This window comes from Dama dama, chromosome 6 (assembly GCF_033118175.1).
Source record: "Dama dama isolate Ldn47 chromosome 6, ASM3311817v1, whole genome shotgun sequence".
Classification (NCBI taxonomy): Eukaryota; Metazoa; Chordata; class Mammalia; order Artiodactyla; family Cervidae; genus Dama; species Dama dama.
This window is the reverse complement of record NC_083686.1, coordinates 1,890,077-1,908,667: the sequence shown is the minus strand read 5'-3', so window position 1 is coordinate 1,908,667 and position 18,591 is coordinate 1,890,077. Positions and strand designations below refer to the sequence as shown.

Genomic DNA, 18,591 nt, shown 5'->3' with positions numbered 1-18,591 from the left:
AGGCAGTCTTATATGACACCTAAACGAGAGCAACAAAAGAAAGAAAAAAAACATAAACTGGCCTTCCTAAAAATTAAAACTATTTGTGCTTCAAAGGATACATAAAGTGAAAAGACAACCCATAAAATGGGGGAAAATTTACAATTCACACATCTGAGAAAGTATTAACATCCAGGATATACAACTTACTTACTTCAAAAACTTGAAAGTCATCAAGCAACCTCAATAGATGCCACAACGAACAGAACTGCCAGTTGAGCCTCAATTCCTGACCCACAAGATCATGAAATATGAATAATAAAGCAGTGATTTTAAGTTGCAAAGTCCTGGAACGGTTTGTTATGATGCAACAGATATCTAAAATAATGTTCGTGATAAGGGGAAGGAGAATGAAAGCAGCCAGAACTGCAAGCGAGACACTGTTCTTTAATTGTATTCCACCCTCACCTCCCCTGTCTGTCAATATGCTACTGTCCTCACTTCACAGGTCACTCGGCTGGGAGGCCGGCAGGCCTGCAGCTCTGACGCAGGACTCCTGGCTGCAGAGCCCGTGTGTGACCCCTCAGGTGTGCTGTGACTGATGGTGACGACCAGAGCCCGTGTGTGGCCTCAGGTGTGCTGTGACTGATGGTGACGACCGGAGCCCGTGTGTGTAACCCCTCAGGTGTGCTGTGACTGATGGTGACGACCGGAGCCCGTGTGTGTAACCCCCCTCAGGTGTGCTGTGACTGATGGTGACGACCAGAGCCTGTGTGTGGCCTCAGGTGTGCTGTGACTGATGGTGACGACCAGAGCCCGTGTGTGGCCTCAGGTGTGCTGTGACTGATGGTGACGACCGGAGCCCGTGTGTGGCCTCAGGTGTGCCGTGACTGATGGTGATGACCAGAGCCCGTGTGTGTAACCCCTCAGGTGTGCTGTGACTGATGGTGACGACCACAGGGAGGGAAAACAATGCCCCTGAAGGGACGGCGAGGGGTGGAACTGAGGGCACAGATGCCTTGAACAGGAGGACTCAGTCTTGGGAATCTGGGGCTGGCCCTGTTAGCCTTTTAATGTGCATGTGAATCGCCTAAGAACCACGTTAGGACACAAAGTCATGCATGAGACAGAGCCTGAGGTCCCGCACGTCCAGGAGCTCCCTAGTGACAACCAACACCAGTGAACTTGGACCACAATTTGAATGTGTGTGTTAGTTGCTCAGTCATGCCCGACTTAGACCACAATTTGAATAGTAAGTCTGTAAAGAATAACCAGTTGAAGAAAACATCTTTTTTTAAAGAGAAAGGTCAATTTTTATACTGCTTTTCTGAAATCTAAAGATAGGACAGCATACTTAAAGTAACACTATTTTGAGGACTTCAAAGTATAAAAACACTGACTAAAAGACAATAAAACATAATAAGGGAACCAAAGGCCTAAAAACCTACCCTTCTCTGAACATATCCTTTAAAATGTTTGTTTCATCTGTTTAACCTAGTTTGTTCTATAAGAAGGACCCAAAAAACAAAATATTATTCATGGTTATCTGGCATTTCTTCATTAGATATAAAATGAAGCTGATCATTCTGAGCCAATGATAAAAATGTTCCACTTGAATGTTTCGGGAAAAAAAAATACAAAAGATTATACAATATTAAGAGTTCTCTATTACCAAATGAGTCCCAATTTTAAACCATTTTCATCAGTAAATAAGACACAGAGGAACATTTTAGTGGCAACTACAGCTGCTTCCTGGTTCCCAGAGCTGACTGAAAGAAAAGAATCTTTGTAAAACCAACATGTTAAAGATAAGGCAGAAATTGCTTTCAATTTATTACAAATTGCTATGTGAATGGGATAAGATAAAAAACTGAAGACCAAATATACATGTGCTCCATTCCTTCAATAAGGAAGTCTATAAACTTAAGTCAAAATATACATATTCTGAGTCCAATAAACAAGAATAAACATAATTCCACTTTTAAAGTACAAAACCTGTGTTTGTTTTTTTTTTATCAATTATAGCTTCAAGTTTCATTGATGTAGTTTTTAAGTGTGTGTTAAGACAGCAAATTTTTCTAGGAAAATCTCTACGAAGAAGTCATTACTTAACCCAAATTTTTTAAAAAGAAATGGAAAATATACAGATGAAAAAAACTTCCTGAAACATTAGGATAATTTTTAAATAGTTTAAAAAGATCAGTGTCCAACAATACATCAATGGTTGTAATTTAATCTGTTCAATACAGTACTATGAAACAATGAATATTCTTTAGCATAACGTACCTGAGATTATATAACATGTTTAAGTGAAAAACTATAATTTCCCATTCTACTACATAAAGTTGTCAATATTATCACTGTAGTCACACATAGAAAAGATGATACAATGGCAAATAAGCTGAATAAACTGATTCAAAAGAAGAGGGGATTAATGCTCCTCTAAGGATAATGTTCCCCATCACAATGTTATATATATAAAGTTGCTATAATTTAACCTGTGTAAATATTTTAAGATTTCACCAATCTTAAAATGTTGATACCTCAATCAATGAAATCTGAGAACAATACTTTCAAATAAACAAACATACACACCCAACAGAATCCAAAAGTCTGGATGAACCACGGAGACAAGTGTGGCCTGCCCACAGGACACTTCATATTCATCCACTTCTCCCCATCTCTACCACATCATTCTAACCTAGATAATTAGCACTCACCTCCTGGACATACACTAGCCTCCTCATTAGCTTCCCTACTGCCCATCTCTTTAACATTGCCCCCACCAACCCATTTTTCATAGTGAGTACAGACAGTTTCTTTCTTTTTTTTTTTTTCAGACAGAGTTTCAAAATGTAAACCAGAGCATGTTATTCACCCCCCTACTTAAAACCTGACAAGATCTCAGGAGGATCTTCACCAGATCTTGCTTCAAATAAAGTGTAAAATAAAAATCTAAAAATTACATTCGAGACAATTAGAAATTTGAACAATAACAGGAATTGGATAGCTTTAAGTAATTACTGTTTACTTTAGGTCTCATATTACGGTTATATTAGATACATACAGAAATATTTACAAACAAAATGACAACATATGGAATTTGCCTAAACCATGCATGGGATACAGGGAGAGTAAGGGTTACACAAAATAAACAATACTGGCCATGAGTTAATAACTGCTGAGACCGGATGAAGGATAAACAGAGTTCACTATACTGTTCTACTCCATGTGAGTCTGAAATGCTCTTAAAGCGCCTCCAGATCTTACATAAGCTGCTCTCTGTCTGCCTTCAGATGAGCACATTTCAGCATGCTCTTTCACACAGGTATGACTGATATTGGAATAAAAGGATACTTTAAGATTAACTTTCCTTTTCTATTAACATTCCATCTAACCACTCTGCCGAGAATGTTATTTATTCAGGAAATAACAGAAAGCGTGCTCTGGAATATTATTTCGTAGCAAAGGTGTTCCAGCTCCAGTATGATTCACCCACACTAATGTGTAACTAAACCTCGGATTAGAAACCAAACACATTTTTGCATTTCTAAAACATCTAATGAGCTAATTCTAAAGCTCTAGGGGTAGATTCAATTATTTCTTGGCATCTCCCTTCTGGCACAGACATTTGGAGAACTATTTCAACCATTCACATGATTTACTTTTGAATTCCTAAAAAAAGAATACTCAAAGCAAAGGCTGAAACAAGAAGGTGGCCGTGAACAAAATTCTCTAGGTAAATCGAATGCTAGAAGACCCAGAGGGTCTTTTCAGTTTCTAGCTGTTCTTAAAACGAGCTCAGAAAGCATAAAGACAAGGAAAATAAACCTGGAGGTAGCAAACATGCTCATGTGGTAATAACAGCGGCAGTCTCTGCTGGTGTCTGTGGCCCCCTCACCCGCAACTGCAGACAGCCTTTGGAACTGTCAACAGGAAAACAAGGAAAGCGGTATCTATCTCTGCAGTTTCCTCCTTCACATCCACTAACTCCTGATGCTTCATACATCTCATCAGAGCTGCTTTCCACAACAGGTGCAAGGCACCAGAGAAAGTAACAAAATGAGCAGGAGATTACAGACAAATAAATGTAACTAAATACCCTTCATGCCATGAGAAATCTACTCAGGTGTCAGCAGGGCAAAAGTGTCAGGGGAGGCAGAAAGGCAGAGCTAGGGTGTTAGGAGTTGCGTCATATGCCCCTAAACTCATGCTGAAGCCTTAACTCCCAGCTCCTCAGAATGTAACCTTACCTGGACACAGGTCACTGGAGACAGAATTAGTTAAGACTATGTCTTACTGGAACAGAGTGAGTCCCGAATCCGCTCCTGATCTCAATACTGATCTCGGGTGGCCTCAGCCAGCAGCGGCCTGAAGCAGGGTTTTGGTTCCCAGCCAGAGACTGAGGTTAGACCACGGCAGTGATGGCACTGAACCCTAACCTCTAGACCACCACGGCCAGTGGCCAGTGATGAGGCCCTGGCCTGTCAGCTGTGCAGAAATGAATTTCCACACAGAGACAGAGGGTAGTGAGACAAGTGAAGTGTTTTTTAGGAGAAAAAGAGTACGCATGGATAGACACACGGGCGGGTTCAGAGAGACAGTCAGGCCCTGATGAGAGCTTGAGTCACTTTTATGGGGGCATTTCTCCTGGGTTTCCTTTGGCCAATCATCTTGCTTTGCCTGGTTCTGAGTCCATACTTGGTTTATCTTTGGGTCCTCCCACGTGCGAGAGCATCTCTCAATCCAGGTAAATTTCAGCAAAGAGGCCTGTGGGTAGGCTGACATCGCTTAGTGTAGAGGGGAGGCCCCCTCCCTTCTGGACCTCCAAGGAGCCTTTCCGGGCATGTGCAGTCAGGGAGGGCTCCCTGACTTCAAGAAGGAGGGATATGTGGTCTCTCTCTTCTCTGGACAGGCCTCAGCTCTCCTGCCTCTCGCTACTTTGGAATGTCTGTCCACAGGGGAGAACTCTGGCCCCTCAGCCTGGGGCCCATCCAGCCCCTGCCTCAGTCTGACTGGCGTCCTTGTGCAGGCAGGACCCCGGGACACAGACAGGACCACAGGCGGAAGGCCACGCACAGAGGCCCCCTCACCGTCTCAGAAGGAACCTGCCCTGCTGACACCCTGACAGGGCACGTCTGGTCTCCAGAACTGAGATGATAACCTCCTGGTTCAAGTCACCCAGCCTGCGGGACTGTTTATGGCAGCCCCGGGACACTGAGAGAAAGGGCCGCCAGGAAAGCGTCACAGGAGAGATGCTTTTAGAGCTAAGTGGTACTTCCAGGTTGGCTTGGGGCAGGAGGCAGTCACTTGGTGAATGAACATCTCTGGCAGGGCTCCGTAAGGTCTGCACCCAGAATGAAACAGGACACACTCAATTAAACAGAAGCTGGTCTCACCAAAAAAAAAAAGGGAGGGGGGTAAGCAGCTAGGTGAGGTGATGTACATGTTAAATAACTGGATCGTGGGAATCATCTCACAATGCACACACGCATCAAATCATCACGTTGTATACTTTAAACATATTACAAAAAAAAAATAATAAACATATTACAGACAAATATACCTCAATAAAGCCAGGAAAAAAGCATAAAATAAAACAAAAACAAGTGGAGCCTTAGCTGGAAAGAGTGACAAGATTTTAAACAAGTTTGGCAGAGCTAACACTGAAGGCTGAGCCCAGGCAAAGCACTGTGAACAGCGCAGCAGAGACAGTCCACACCCTGTCCGGCGCCTCGGTGGGAAAGAAGGGACAAAGAAGTCCCCATCAGAAATTCATCCCAAATTCTCAGAAACCTTCCATTGTGGAAGGGGTGCTCAGCCAGGCCATGAGAGGGGAAGCTCTAACATCTCCTGACAAAGGGGCCCAGCACTGGAGCCCCCTCCCAAGTAAGACGGAACACCACCACAGTGAGTTACACCGCTCACTGCCCACGTTACTCCTGGTCCACATCCCACAAAGGACACCGACCTTCTGTTTAAGATTCCTCTTCACAGCTTCAGGAGGTTGTGTGCCCTGCCTGGGGCCGCGCAGCTCACTGAAAGCCTTTAAGTACTCTGATCAGATCCCTTCTATTCCTGGGTCTCCAGATGTTCCCCTGGAGACGGAACTGCTCAAAAGTTCAAGATAAGCCCTGCTTATTAAGTGGTAATTACTGCTCTAAAACTCATTTTCACGTGTATTAACTCATTTTCCCTACAGATACGGAAACTGAGAGGCACAAAGCAGTGAAGAGCCTATAGCAGGGTTACTAGGATCTTAACTCAGGCTGCCTGGCGCCAAGGCACCTGTTTTTAACACTACCACACATTACCTCTCACCCTCACATGTCCAACAAGCTCAAATTAGAAAAAAATGAAAAGGTAAAATTGAATCAAAGCAGTGCTTCCTAGCCGAGTTGCCTACTCTCGTGCTCCTGCCAATGAGGAACTATATGGGTGGGCCCTCTTGCTTCTTCTCTCCTTTAGGATGAATGATTTAACAGGTTCCCAGCTTAAATCTTCCACACTTTATAACATTTTTACAGTTATATAGCTGCTGTTTTCCTTTACTGTAGCATTTAATCAATTTTTTGGTGTATTACAGAGATTCCAATTACTTGCTGAAGGTTACACAGCCATGGTGGAAAAGCAAGACTCTAAAATTAAGACTATGGCTTAGAGATTGCACTCTTATTGCTTCTACTAAACAGCCTTTCTGTGCTGAGGAGAGGATTCTTCTGTCTATGGTCAGTAATGGGCAAAGGACAGACCCCTGGGCTAGGTATCAGTGGTTAGTCCCACTCGTTCCACCGTATAATGTCAACACTTTGGAAGTCCTCACCTATGCAGTAAAAATACCTTAACCTAATGGTTAAATGAGAAAATGTATCTGAAAGCACCTAAGGGAAAAAAATAATAAAATAGGATAGAGGCTAGTCATCATCTCCATGACTCACAAATTCCATACCAAATATTCCCCAAATCCAGCTGAGGAATATGCAAGGGATGAGCAGAGCGACCAGTGCATGAACTGGATGAGGACAGTGCCACGGGACACTGCAGAGGATGCGGTTCCACAGAGACTAGTTCACTCCAACAACCCTGCAAGAGTTCCTGACTTGTGAGTTCCTGAGGCCTCACGATAAGTAAACAGCCACTCAGAACCTGCACCCAAGACCACCGGTTCCAAATGCCACGCTTACCCACAACTGCCACACACGAAGTCAAAAGGTGGACACTGGCCAAGAGCAGGCAGCACACTGGAGTCCAACTCAGCACTACCTCCCCCACCAATGACCACACAATAGGCCTCAAAAAAATCTGCTAAGTGGGTGAATAGTGGAAAGGAATATAAAATCATTTTCCATTACTAATTTCACAAAATTCTGCTAAATTCACTAAATTACTAAACTCACAAAATTCATGCAAACAAACAAAAAAACACTATCTGAAGTAATACCCATTACTTTCAGATAGCACGTGAGCAAATATTAGCCAGTAGACCCGTAAGTGCTTTCAAGAAGTAGCTTCAGAAAGGAAACTACAATTCAGATTTCATGAGAGGAATCTGGGGGGATAATTTTATGTGCTGCTGTTGTTAAGTCACTAAGTCACATACATCTATGAGGCCCCATGGGCGCAGCACACCAGGCTTCCCTGTCCTTCACTACCTCCCAGGTATCTCACAAATTAGCAAATAGCTACCCCTTCACAGGAGGATCTCCACCACAGTTACTACACCGATGCACGTATTCTGAGATGTTCATGCCCAGAACACATGCAGAAAAAAAAGGAGAATTCAATTTTATCCTCTGACCACGTCAACCACTTTCTCTATTTTAGTTCCTTCATGATACTGTTAACTGTCCTTTAATTACTTTACTATTTTCATTTTTTTAGCTATATTTTTCCTGAAGCAATGACTTTCAAAATTTACAGTTTAACTGAAACAAAACATTTTCTCAATTTCATTCCATGAGGGCAGCTTACTATGTGAGAGCCTGAGTTAGATTTTTTGTTTATTTTTCTGGGAAGGAGGAGGAAGGTAGCAAAGCCTGGCAGGGCTGTAAGTAAGGAAGATTAAAACACCACAAAAACAAGCAAGCAGCTTTTTCAGAATTTAATGGTCAGTAACTAAATGTCCCTATTTGTGAAGTAATTGGTTCTGTGGAAGACAAATGATAGAAGAAAGCTTTGAAGGCATTACTCAGCCAAGACTAATAAACTGAGAACAACAAAACTATGGAGAATGCTAAGATATACATATTCTGTACACACAAAAGCTGGAATATGAGCTGCTTTATCAATTCTGGGACTTCTGAAAATGGTGTCCGGTTTTCCACTTTAGAGCTAGGCAGGAAGTATTTAAAATCACAACAATTAGTCTAAATAAAAATCTGCCAAAGGTTTATTCTCTGAAAAGTATTAATATTTATATCAGCTGGTGGAGACTGAAAACCCTTTATGCTATGAAATAATTATGAGCACACAAATTCTTAGATGGCCTCAATTTCACAAAAATAAGGACATACTATTAAGGGAACAAAAGCAAGGTCCAGGGCTCACTGCAGCAGCACATATACTACAACTGGAATGATACAGAGAAGATTAGCGTGGCCTCTCTGCAAGGACGACACACAAATTCATGAAGTGTTTCATATTTTCAAAAAAAGCAATATCAGAGAACAACGTATACAGAGTACCTCTTGTGGTTGGAGGAAGGATAAGAAAAACATTCATATTTGCTTGTATTTGCATAAAGAAATGTAGGAAGAAATGCACTAGAAATTTAAGATGGTGGTTTGCACTTTTAAGGAATGAAGGGATCTGGGTAGATGGAGGACAGAGAAAGCCAGTAGAGTCTTTATTGTACAAATATACATTTTTAAAGTTAAATTCATAAAAATTTTAAAATAAAACACCGTAAAGCACATAAATAAAATCCTAAGCATCCCTGAAGGTATAAATCAACAGCATGCACAGTATCTTGTACTTCCAGCAGGATAATGACATCAAACATTTGTCTTAAAGTTTTATAGTTTAATATATAGTCTGTTGGGCACCTAATGACCTGGGCAGTTCATCTTTCAGTGTCACATCTGAATGACCATGACCAGGTCATGGCATCTGGAGAAATATCAGTAACCTCAGATACGCAGATGACATCACCCTTATGGCAGAAAGCGAAGAAAACTAAAGAGCCCCTTGATGAAAGTGAAAGAGACTGAAAAAGCTGGCTTAAAACTCAGCATTCAGAAAACTAAGATCATGGCATCTGGTCCCATCACTTAATGGCAAATAGATGGGGAAACAGTGGAAACAGATGGTGACTACAGCCATGAAATTAAAAGATGCTTGCTCTTTGGAAGAAAAGCTATGACAAAACTAGACAGTATATTAAAAAGCTGACAAATCACTTTGCCAACAAAGGTCCATCTAGTCAAAGCTGTGATTTTTCCAGTAGTCATGTATGGATGTGAGAGTTGGACCATAAAGACAGCTGAGTGCCAAAGAATTGATGCTGTTGAACTGTGGTGCTGGAGAAGACTCTTGAGATGCCCTTGGACTGCAAGGAGATCAAACCAGTCTATCCTAAAGGAGATCAGTCCTGGGTGTTCATTGGAAGGACTGACACTGAAGCTGAAACTGCAATACTTTGATTACCTCATGACTGACTCACTGGTAAAGACCCTGATGCTGGCAAAGACTGAAGGCAGGAGGAAAAGAGGATGAAAGGGGGTGAGATGGTTGGATGGCATCATCGACTCGATGGACAGGAGTTTGAGCAAACTCCAGGAGTTGGTGATGGACAGGGAAGTCTGGCGTGCTGTGGTCCATGGGGTCGCAAAGAGTCAGACACAACTAAGCGACTTAACTGAACTGAACTGATATATACTGTTAAGTACTTTAGCAGGGTGGCCCTATCCTGACTTTCAGGTTAATCAGCTCCTCACAGTCAGTCTTCCAAAATGATTCTGTTCACATCAGAAGCATTGATGACTGAATATTTCTTTAAATCAGTACTGGCTCCACTGTGCAGCCACTGCATATTTCCAATTTACCAAAAGCAATGGAGTTCTTGGCCTCTAAGCACAACATGGCATTTCATCCCATAAGGAATCAAGGGGATATGAAGTACCTCCCTTCCCATTTAGGAATAAGGAATCAAGGGGATATGAAGAACCTCCCTTCCCATTTAGGGAATGACAGGCAAGGTTTACTGAAGAACAGGGCCTCAGCACTCTGGTCTTGAAGTCTAAGTTACTAGGGAAACACCACTGTCTCACCCACCCCGAGAGCTGACCAGGTCCCACACGCCCACAGCCTAACCGTCTCACGCCGCTGTCTGACGCACAGGAGGTGCTCACTAACAGCACAGCAGGCCTGAGGGCCCTGAGAGCCTTTCTGACGCAACGCTATAAGGATCTCCGTGGTAGATCTAACGCCTTCACTTGAGAGCTAGGAAAACTGAGGCTCAGAGACGGCAGAAGACGGCCCTGGGCACACTGGGAATCACGGGCAGAGAGGAACAGCCCGCTGTGTCTGACGTCAGGTTGAGGGCAAGCCGGAGGTCCACTGCGCTGCTTGCTGCTAGACCCTGAACTTCTGAAGTCGCTTAACTTCTCTCTGAACGTCAGTTTCCTCACCTATAAACATCAGTTTCCTGAGAAATGCTCCTTAGAGAGTATTTAGCAGTGTCTGCCAGTGGACACACATTACAGGACAGCTATGATTACTGGACAAGGCTGGGCCCAAAGTGTCCTGGTCAGGTTTTATGGACACTCCACAACACCAAACTCCTTCTTGCTTGCTTGATTTTTACTGTTGGTGAGAAATAACTGAAATCAATTTCAGACGTCTATCACAACTACAACTGGTTTCAAAAACATATTAAAAGATATTTTCTTGTGTGTATAATTTCTCACTGTTATTACCCCCATAGGAATTTCCTATGTTAATATCCAAAATACTTCTGAAGGCTTTAAAAATTAGAAATGATATTTGAAGGGGAAAATCATGAAGGTCTTAAACTGAATGAAATGGACTAATTTTCATTTTATCATAATATGAAAAAATGGCCAAAACCAATTGAAACAAAGGAAAATTATGCCTCAAACTGCATATATTTTATTAGTCTTTATTTAATCAAAATGTGCCATTTCAACAAACATGACACTACTGAGGTAGAAAGGAGATTTCAAACTCTCAAAGGCTCCGTCCACATTTGGGCCACAGAAGCTACGGATCCCAGAAATAACTTTTCAAATGCAACTGAAGTAGAAGCCGAAGGATATCCTCAATGAACGCCTACTGAGCTCCTTTTGTTGTTGTTCAGTCACTAAGCCGTGTCCGACTCTTTGCAACCCCATGGACTGCAACATGCCAGGTTCCTCTTCTGGAGTTTGCTCAAACTCATGTCCACTGAGCTGGCGATGCTATCTAAGCATCTCATCCTGTGTCGCCCCCTTCTCCTCCTGCCCTCAATCTTTCCTAGCATCAGGGTCTTTTCCAATTAGTCGACTCTGCATTAAGTAGCCAAAGTATTGGAGCTTCAGCTTCAGCATGAGTCATTCCAATGAATATTCAGGGCTGATCTCCTTTAGGATGGACTGGTTGGATCTCCTTGCTGTCCAAGGGACTCTCAAGAGCCTTCTCCAACCACAGTTCGAAAGCATCAAGTCTTTGGCACTCAGCCTTCTTTATTGTCCAACTCTCACATTGATACATGACTACTGGAAAAACCGTAGCTTTGACTATACGGACCTTTGTTTGCAGAGTTATGGATGCCTCTGCTTTTCACTAATGCTGTCCAGGTTTCTCCTATCTTTTTTCCCACAGAGGAAGCATCTTTTAATTTCATGGCTGCAGTCACTCTCTGAAGTGATTTTGGAGCCCAGGAAAATAAAATCTGTCACTGCTTCCACTTTTTCCCCAACTATTTGCCATGAAGTGATGGACCACATGGTATGATCTTAGTTTTTCGCTCCTACCATGAAGCTAACACAGGCCAGGCACTGTGTTAGCTTCATCTGGATGCTTGGAGACTCAATGCACAAAACAGAGATTTCTGCCTTCATGAAACATACACACTAGCAGAGGGGGCCAGGCAATAAGTGAGCTACATAAATAACTTACACAGTGCTGTGGGTGGGGGACTGGAGGATGGGGGTGGGGAGGTCAGTGGCCACAATAAGGAAGGGCTCCATAGGTGACATCACAGGTGGTGAGCACGACAGGCACTCCAGCAACAGCTAGAGCCAGGCGAGGAGTGAGGAGTGGCTCTGTTTGGGAGTGGGAGAAGGGGATGAAACTAAATCTGCTTATCATCATTTTCCCTAAGGACTGAGATAAGCCAGCTTTTTCATGCTCCTCTTTTACCCTCATCAACAGGCTCTTTAGTTCCTCTTCACTTTCTGCCATTAGAGCAGTACCATCTGCCTATCTGAGGTTATTGATATTTCTTCCAGCAATCTTGATTCCAGTCTGTGGTTCATTCAGACCACTATTTCGCATGATGTATTCTGCATATAACTTAAATATGCAGGGAAAACTCCTTTCCCAATTTTGAACGAGTTAGTTGTTCCATATCTAGTTCTAACTGCTGCTACTTAAACTGCATACAGTTTCTCAGGAGGCATGTAAGGTGGTCTGGTATTCCCATCTCTAAGAATTTTCCAGTTTCTCGTGATCCACATAGTCAAATGCTTTAGCATAGTCAATGAAACAGATATTTTTCTGGAATTCATTGCTTTTTCTATGATCAAAATGCACGTTGGCAATCTCATCTCTGGTTCCTCTGCCTTTTCTAAATTCAGCTTGAACATCTGGAAGTTCTCAGTTCACATACTGTTGAAGCCTAGCTTGAAGGAGTTTGAGCATTACTCTGATAGCGTGTGAGATGAGTGTAATTGTGTGGTAGTTTGAGCATTCTTTGGGATTGCCTTTCTTTGGGACTGGAATGAAAACTGACCTTTTCCAGTCCTGTGGCCACTGCTGAGTTTTCCAAATTTGCTGGCATATTGAGTGCAGCACGTTCACAGCATCATCTTTTAGGATTTGAAATAGCTCAGCTGGAATTCCATCACCTCCACTAGCTTAGTTCAAAGTGACGCTTCCTAAGGCCCACTTTGCTTCACATTCCAGGATGTTTGACTCTAGGTGAGTTATCACACTATCATGGTTATCCAGGTCATTAATACTTTTTCTGTATAGTTCTTGTGTGTATTCTTGCCACCTTTTCTTAATCTCTTCTGCTTCTGTTAGGTTCTTGCCTTTTCTCTTCTTTATTGTGCCCATCCTTGCATGAGATATTCCCCTGGTATCTCCATTTTCTTGAAGAGATCTCTAGGCTTTCCCATTCTATTCTTTTACTCTATTTCTTTGCATTGTTCACTTAAGAATGCTTTCTTATCTCTCCGTGCCATTCTCTGGAACTCTATAATCTGTTGGGTATATCATTCCCTTCCTCCTTTGCCTTTTGCTTTTCTTTCCAGCTATCTGTAAGGCCTCCTCAGACAACCACTTTGTCTTCTTGCATTTCTTTTTCTTGGGGATGGTTTTGGTCACCACCTCTTGTACAATGTTACAAACTTCCATTCACAGTTCTTCAGGCACTCTATCAGATCTAATCCCTTGAATCTATTCATCACCTCCACTGTATAATAAGTGATTTGATCTAGGTCATACTTAGTCTAGTGATTTTCCATACTTTCTTCAATTTAAGTCTGAATTTGGCAATAAGGAGTTCATGATCTGAGCCATAGTCAGCTCCCAGTCTTGTTTTTGCTAACTGTATACAGCATCTCCATCTTTGACTGCAAAGAACATAATCAAGCTGATTTCGGTATTGACCATCTGGTGATGTCCATGTGTAGAGTGATCTCTTGTGTTGTTGGAGGAAGGTGTTTGCTATGACTGGTGTGTTCTCTTGGCAAAGCTCTGTTAGCCTTTGCCCTGCTTCGTTTTGCACTCCAAGGCCAGACGTGCCTGATACTCCAGGTATCTCTTGATTTTCTACTTTTGCATTCTAGTCCCCTCTGATGAAGAGAACACTGTTTTCTGGCATTAGTTCTAGAAGGTCCCGTAGGTCTTCACAGAACCAGTCAACTTAGCTTCTTCAGCAATAGTGGTTGGGGCATAGACTTGGATTACTGTTGAATGGTTGGAATGGTTTGGATGTTGAATGATTTGGAATCAGTAAACTAAAATGGACGGGAATGGGTGAATTTAATTCAGATGACCATTATATCTACTACTATGAGCAAGAATTCCTTAGAAAAAATGGAGTAGCCCTCATAATCAACAAGAGTCTGAAAAGCAGACTCTTGATGCAATCTCAATCATGAGAGAATGATCTCAGTTAGTTTCCAAGGCAAACTGGCTCTGTAAGCTTGGGTAAATTTCTTAATTTCCCTGATCTCACGTTCTACATCTGAACTAATGAGGCTAACAAACGTACCCCCTCATAATGTGTGCAAAACGTCTAGCATGAATGTCTGACCAACTAACTACATACTAACACACTAAGTGTCAGTTATTAGTACTACCTTCAGAAATTCACTCTCTCCTATTAGAATGTAACCTCTCCAGAGAGTAGGAGACTTACCTCTCTCACTCACTACTGTTTGCACAAGGCTAACACCTAGTAGGCCCTCAATAAATACACACTGAGGAACAAATACACACTCAGGTCTCACATTTTGGACTGGCAATGCTAATCTAAGTCTGGATTCCAGAGGCATCTGACGGTAAGAAAAGTCATCACTTTGCCCCTTTCAATCAAAACTGACGTATGACCAAGAGACGCTGGGGATACAAGCAGTTAACTAAACAAACTCTAGGTCTCAGTCCACCACTCACAAGGAAGTTCCAGGCTGCAAACCAACAATCTGTGTGTCAAACTGGGTTTTATGTTTCAAGTTACCTGGGTATTATGTTTCTAAGAATTACGTCAATTACCAAAGTTGGTAGACAAAACTAAAGCTGTATCTGTCTCCAACTGACTGATTTTGGAGACTCAAGCAAGGATAACTCCCAAGGTCAGGAATTAAGAAAAGAATTCTAGACTTATGGTACCAGAGGCCCAGAAAGAGACTGCAGAGACCCAGCCAAGCAAGTCAGGAAGCATAGGCTGACCAGACATACATGAGTATAGAAAATTCTATGCAGACTTCTAACAGAAGGAAGTCACTCTGCAATCTAGTTAAACACATAAGGAAGGACTAACAACACGAGCCTAAGATGAGAATGTTTTTACCTTGAATTGACACTTAGCCAAGCAATACTATCACTATTAAGCAGAATGTGACCCAGTTTTGAAATGAACAAATAAACTGTTCTTTCTCAAGTATGTTATACCTTGGCCTTGCAGCCTGACCTTCTGGGGTTAATAAAGGAGAGAAATGGTCCATTTAGTCAACTGTTCAATCCCAAGCCTCAAATGAATAATCATGCTTCATTTACTTAGGGGAGGCAATTCTCCTCAGAGCCCAAAAGTGTGACAATACCTCAAACTGATTTCCACACAACAGTTCAGAACATTCTGAAAACCTGCAGCATACTTTTGAGTGAATATCGACATTTTAGGATTCAGTGAACTAAAATTGACCAGAATAGGTGATTTTAACTCAGATGACCAGTATATCTACTACTGTGGGCAAGAATACCTGAAAAGAAATGGAGTAGCCCTCACATGTAGTAGTAGTCAACAAGAGAGTCCAAAATGCAGTACTTGGGTGCAAACTAAAAAATGACAGAATGATCTCTGTTCATTTCCAAGACAAACCATTCACTATCACAGTAATCCAAGTCTATGCCCCGACCAGTAATGCTGAAGAAGCTGAAGTTGAATGGCTCTATGACGATCTACAAGACCTTCTAGAATTAACACCAAAAAAAGATGTCCTTTTCATCATAGGGGACTGGAATGTAAAAGTAGGAAGTCAAGAGATACCTGGAGTAACAAGTTTGGTCTTGGAGTACAAAATGAAGCAAAGCAAAGGCTAACAGAGCTTTGCCACGAGAACCCAGTGGTCATAGCAAACACCTTCCTCCAACACCACAAGAGATCACTCTACACATGGACATCACAAGAAATCAAGTTGATTATACTGTTTGCAGCCAAAGATGGAGAAGCTCTATATAGTCAGGAAAAACAAGTCCTGGAAGCTGACTGTGGCTCAGATCATGAACTTCTTATTGCCAAATTCAGACTTAAATTGAAGAAAGTGGGGAAAACCACTAGACCATTCAGGTATGCCCTAAATCAAACCCCTTAATGATTATACAATGGAAATGACAAATAGATTTAAGGGATAGAGTTCCTGAAGAACTATGGACGGAGGTTCGTGACATTGTGCAGGAAGTGGTGATCAAAACCATCCCCAAGAAAAAGAAATACAAAAAGGCAAAATGGTTGTCTAAGGAGGTCTTACAAATAGCTGAGAAAAGAAGAGAAGCTAAAAGCAAAGGAGAAAAGGAAAGATATACCAATTTGAATGCAGAGTTTCAAAGAATAGCAAGGAGAGATAAGAAAGCCTTCCTCAGTGATCAGTGCAAAGAAACAGAGGAAAACAACAGAATGGGAAAGACTAGAGATCTCTTCAAGAAAATTAGAGATACCAAGGGAATATTTCATACAAAGATGGGCACAGTAAAGAACAGGAAAAGTGTAGACCTAACAGAGCAGAACAGAAGAAGAGCAGAACAGAAGAGCAGAAGAATGTAAGAACAGGTGGCAAGAATACACAGAACTGTACAAAAAAGATCTTCATGACCCAGATAACCACAATGGGGTGATTACTCACCTAGAGCCAGACATCCTGGCATTCGAAGTAAAGTGGGCCTTAGGAAGCATCACTATGAACAAAGCTAGTGAAGGTGATAGAATTCTAGCTGAGCTACTTCAAATCCTAAAAGACGATGCTGTTAAAGTTCTGCATTCAATATGCCACCAAATTTGGAAAACTCAGCAGCAGCCACAGGACTGGAAAAGGTCAGTTTTCATTCCTATCCCAGAGAAAGACAATGCCAAAGAGTGCTCAAGCTACCGCACAACTGCAGTCATCTCACATGCCAGCAAAGCAAAGCCCAACATTCTCCAAAAGAGGCTTCAGCAGTACGTGAACCGAGAACTTCCCCATGCTCAAGCTGGATTTAGAAAAGGCGGAGGAACCAGCAATCAAATTGCCAACATCCAATGGATCATAGAAAAAGCAAGAGAATTCCAGAAAATCATGTACTTCTGCTTCATGGACTACACTAAAGCCTTTGACCATGTGGGTCACAATAAACTGTGGAAAATTCTGAAAGACATGGGAATACCAGACCATCTTAGCTGCCTCCTGAGAAGAATCTGTATTCAGGTCAAGAACCAACAGTTAGAACCAGACAAGGAACAATGGACTGCTTCCAAATTGGGAAAGGAACACATCAATGCTGCATACTGTCAGCCTGCTTATTTAACTTCTATGCAGAGTACATCATGCGAAATCCCGGGCTGGATGAAGCACAAGCTGGAATCAAGATTGCTGGGATAATATCAATAATCTCAGATATGCAGATGACACCACCATTATGGTAGAAAGCCAAGAGGAACTAAAGATCCTCTTGATGAAAGTGAAATAGGCGAGTGAAAAGGCTGGCTTAAAACTCAACATTCAGAAAACTAAGATCATGGCATCTGGTCCTATCACTTCGTGGCAAATAGATGGGGAAACAATGGAAACAGGAGAGGCTTTATTTTCTTTGACTCCAAAATCAGTGCAGGTGGTAGCTACAGTCATGAAATTAAAAGACGCTTGCTCCTGGGAAGAAAAGCTATGACAAAACTAGACAGCATATTAAAAAGTAGAGCTATTAATTTGCTGACAAAGGTCCATCTAGTCAAGGCTATGGTTTTTCCAGTAGTCATGTATGGATGTGAGAGTTGGACCATAAAGAAAGCTGAGCGCCAAAGAATTGATGCTTTTGAACTGTGGTGTTGGAGAAGACTCTTGAGATGCCCCTGGACTGCAAGGAGATCCAACCAGTCTATCCTAAAGGAAATCAGTCCTGAATATTCATTGGAAGGACTGATGCTGAAGTTGAAGTCCCAATACTTTGGCCACCTGATGCAAAGAACTGACTCATTGGAAAAGACCCTGATGCTAGGGAAGATTGAAGGCAGGAAGAGAAGGGGACAACAGAGGATGAGATGGTTGGATGGCATCACTGACTCAATGGACAGGAGTCTGAGCAAACTCCAGGAGTTGGTGATGGACAAGGAAGGCTGGTGTGCTTCAGTCCATGGGGTCGCAAAGAGTTGGACACGACTGAGTGATCGAACTGAATAGCATATTTTAACAAGCCAATAAAAATGCAAAGCACTCGCAAATAACTGCAACAGCATAAATAAAATAACCCCCCAAATGTTATCCTTCTAAAAAATCCTAGTTGTAGGACCTTGCCTAGAGTGGGAGCTCAAAAATCAGTTGCTAAATGAAACAGTGTAAATTGGAAAGGAAAGTTTACAGCATAAGTAACTCTCCACATGGGTTAGGATGAAATAAAAAGTTTCAGTTCCTTTTTAGCTAACATACTCTGAAAAGGAAGCAGAGGTATCAGAAAAATTTCCCTTATTTGATGGATCGG

General features: G+C 42.1%; 1 protein-coding gene and 1 non-coding gene across 13 annotated transcripts in view; one reads left to right on the top strand and one right to left on the bottom strand.

Moving 5' to 3' along the window:
- ADD1 (adducin 1) overlaps positions 1–18,591 on the bottom strand; it is an 88,754-nt gene that overhangs the window by 46,742 nt on the left and 23,421 nt on the right. The gene's annotated exons all lie outside the window — the stretch shown is intronic.
- LOC133058953 (U6 spliceosomal RNA) lies at positions 8,519–8,625 on the top strand. Its single transcript, XR_009693460.1, has one exon. It is a non-coding gene; the product is annotated as a U6 spliceosomal RNA (small nuclear RNA).